The following is a 4,385-nucleotide window of genomic DNA, read 5'->3' on the forward strand; positions in this document are numbered from 1 at the left end:
ATTCATAGGGCTGTTTCACAGCACGAGCGTCGAACTTCACGCCATCACACTTCTAGTGGCTTCAAACACAGCCGGTCTTTGGTATAAACGTTTATACCAGAAGACACACGGTTAGTTTACGCCCTCCGATGTGTGACACGCCGTTTGATTTGTCAACACACATTGTGCGATCGTCAGAGCCGACGGCTGGGAACAGTCATGTGAGCCTGCTTTGAATCTTTTACACATTCAGTATCGTCAGAGAGGCGTCGTCTTGTCTTTATAGACCTCAAGTGGAGGATGAGCGCCGGTTCAAGCCATAATGTGAGGCAGCACTCGGGTCTCGGGTCTCTTTTCAGAAATCTCTGCCTGAGTGCGCACACACACACACACACACACACACACACATTTGACTGCTCATTATGAAGATAAAGAAACTTAGGACTGTTCAAAGCTTCAAATCTAAAAAAAAAACTTGATTTGTTCCCTGCTGAATCTCACAGAAACAGGTAAAAGTCATATTTTACCCTAAAGTCAAAAGAAAAATTCTGATTTTAAGCATGGTTGTCCTGAAAATTCAGCACATTTTTCACCCTAAATTGTCACTACTGTAATTGCCCTTTTTTTTAATTGTCATTCTTCTCAATGGTGATTCTTACTGCATTCATAAATCAAGTAATTTTTTACAGCAACATTTTAAAATTACTGTAATAAAATATATTTTTAAATAAAACAAAGCAAGCAAATTACGAAGTATTTTACCTCAACAATCTTGATCATATTTACTTTTCTTAATGCATGTTCTTGATCTTAAAGTGAACGTTTATCTGTTATTACACCGGTAACATGATCACTTTTGCTTTTCCTCTGAAACTATTTCAGTAATTTTGTGAACTATTTCCTAATTTGTCGTAGATTACAGTAACGAGAATGAGATTAAATGGCATTACATTGAAAAGTGCTCAATGGTAAAGAAAATAATTTCTTAAAAGTCTAAAATAGGATTTAATTTTCTCAACAAAATTTTTTAATTATATTAATATTTTAATTTAATTTATCATTAATTTCTTTTGATTTTGAGGTAAAACTTGGCTCTGACATGTTCTTCAACTGTTTCATGAGATTCACCCTCCCATTCCCTCCAGATCAGGACAAAATGAGAAACGTTGAGGCGTAACTTTTCCTCGTTATCAGCGCATCCGATGCCAAACGCTGCCGTGACGCTCTATGAATCCCTTTGTGTTGCTGGAAAAATCTTTTGTTGGATTTCTAAAGCTCATCAGTATTTAAGGTCCACAGAATGAAAAGGGTCTGAAATTATTGCTGACGGTCACTGGGTCGTTCATTGACATTAAGACATTACACCGCAAACCTCCACGGCATGGCATTCTGGGTAAACGATGCTTACTTTGCTTACTTTGTTCAAGTGCACTTTTGTTCAGTTTTTCATTGTGCGATGGATGATTGTAGCAGATTTGCTCTTAACTTTCAGATCATTCAGATCTCCGCCAGCAGCTTTAAATGATGAGATCTGTCTCTCTAAGGCTTCAGTTCATCTACATTCATTAGCTAAATGGGGGTTGGGGGGGATGTATACTTCTGGATTTTCTTTGTTTCTAAAGTATACTTCGTTTTATGTGTACACCAGAGTTTGTGTACAGGGTCACCGTTCCTGGATCAACATATTTCCTGGAAGGAACAAAATTTTGTCCTAACCCTATCCATAACTTATCCCTGAATTCCCGTGAATAACACGGATGTAGAAGCACCTAACCCTGGTTGTAAGTCTCAGCCTCAGACGTCACTCGTGTGATGCATATGGCCCAATTAACTAAAAACACTTTGAAGTGATCATCTGATTGGTTGAATTCTAAAGTGCTGTTGTGAGGCCAAACCCCCTCATGAAAAAAAAACACAGTTGTGACAATGAGCGCATATCAGGATCAACTAAACGCGGGATTTTCAAAAGTATGTAAATTTCGCGGCATAGACTCTTTAAATTACATCCAAGAGTTTTACACACCGGTCTGTTATTGTAAGGACATCGACTTTACATTTTCACGCCCCTAAACATGACGCAGAACCAAACAAACTGTGATTGGTTGATTAACATGTCAGTCAGACGGCCTCTGGGCGGTCCTTAGCCAATGAAAGCTGCGATGGAGACCTTCTGCCGTCAGTCTTGAAATAAACTGTAAACTTGTCCCTCAAATCTGATTGGTTGATTAGAATGTTGATCCAGGATCAGATCCAGGAACATGTACTTGGTGAAATCACGTTCACCCGCAATGTTCCTGGATCATTTATGTCAGGTTTAGGCTTACAACCAGGGTTAGGTGCTTCTACATCACCTATCATTTCTCTCTAAATTCAGAGATAAGTTATGGGTAGGGTTTAGACCTATTTTCAGACAGGAATGTTACTCCAGGACCAGCAAAATATGTTGATCCAGGAAAATGTCTTTCTTGGCAATTTACCGTAAATTTCGTCATCAAATTGACGAAAGTTTTTCGAAATTGTAAATTAAATAAAAATGATTGGAGTACGATTATTAAACATGTAGCCTAATTCAATGTGTTACTTGCCATTTCTTTGTAATTATTTGTGAAATTTTCTAGCAATTTTGCATGGTAATCTATTAACCATTTATTAGTTGTTTAGTAATCAGTTGTTCCAGAAGAAATGGAGCAACAAACGAATAATGCAACAATAAAGAAAAAATTAGAATATCGTGCAAAAGTTAATTTATTTCAGTAATTCAACTTAAAAGGTGAAACTAATATATTATATAGACTCATTACATGCAAAGTGAGATATTTCAAGCCTTTATTTGTTATAATTTTGATGATTATACAGCTTATGAAAACCTTTTTACAATATTCTAATTTTGAATTTGGGGTTTTCATAAGCTGTAAGCCATAATCATCAAAATGATGACAAATAAAGGCTTGAAATATCTCACTTTACATGTAATGAGTCTATATAATATATTAGTTTCACCTTTTAAGTTGAATTACTGAAATAAATGAACTTTTGCACGATATTCTAATTTTTCGAGTTTCATCTGTAATACGCCCAAGGTTGATGATCAATGGCGTCAAAGCTTAAGTATAGCCTACTTGAATCAAGTGTAGCCTACAATGGATCATGCGCAACTGTTATTGATGATAGCAAAATGATTCAATGCCCGTCAAACCACTACAATAATTCACCACTATACACATCCAAGAACAAACAAAAAAACTTTTAAGGCCGCTCATTTTTGGTACTTTTTACATGACGTCACAATGGGAAGAGAAAATTAAGCTTTTATGAAATTTTTCCGTGGATATGACGCAACTTGAACAGTTTTTCTCCCGACAGAATCTCATCATTACGCTAATTCGACAGCATTGAAAGCAGCGTCAAGTCCTCCTCAAGACGATCACTTTCAATGAGGCTGAGATGTGTGAGGGAGGAGAGGGATCAAATCAAAACGCCGTCATAGACAATCACCTTCATCTACCTACGCGCTCTATATAAATTACACTTCAACATTTAGAATATATATTCAACATATATTAATGCCTTAAATTATCACGTGAGCTGTGGTACAGCCTGTGATAAAGCAAAAGACCGCTTTCCACTGCAGCTAAACAATGCCAATACGTTTAAATCAGTTAGTTAGTCCTCTCTGACTGAAGTTAATTTAGCTCTTAAGTCTTCAATTGTTACAAACTCTTAGTAAGACCAGACGGCTGACAGCCGCATATAAAACATCCACCCACAAAAAAAAAAAAAAAAAAACTACCCTATGATAGTATTATTGAAAGGATATAGTGAGTGTGACCATATCCACCACCAGCCATAACAGTCCCGGGACCCGTGATTGTGAGAAATTCAAAATGCCAGAGAAACATTACATCTGAATCTGGTTTAAAGTCAACAATCTTGATCATATTTACTTTCTTAATGCATGTTCTTGATCTTAAAGTGAATGTTTATCCGTTATTACACCGGTAACATGATCACTTTTGCTTTTCCTCTGAAACTATTTCAGACAGTAATATTGTGAAGTATTAAAACAAATGTTTTCTATATTTATATATATTTTAAAATGCAATTTATTCCTGAATTTTCAGCATCATTACTCCAGTCTTCAGTGTCACATGATCCTTCAGAAATCATGCTGATTTGCTGCTCAAGAAACATTTCTGATTATTATCAGTGTTGAAAACAGTTGTGCTGCTTCATATTTTTATGGAAACCGTGACACACTACCATTCAAAAGTTTCAGAGGAAAGTTACCATGTTATTGTGAAAATAAAATGTTCACGTTAAGAAGAGGAACATGCATTAAGAAAGCGAATCTAAACAGCAGATCGATAAAAAAAAAAAGTCCCTCAAATTTTGACTCCGGATTTCTC

Source organism: Phoxinus phoxinus (genome assembly GCF_949152265.1).
Source record: "Phoxinus phoxinus genome assembly, chromosome: 16".
In the NCBI taxonomy this organism is placed as follows: Eukaryota; Metazoa; Chordata; class Actinopteri; order Cypriniformes; family Leuciscidae; genus Phoxinus; species Phoxinus phoxinus.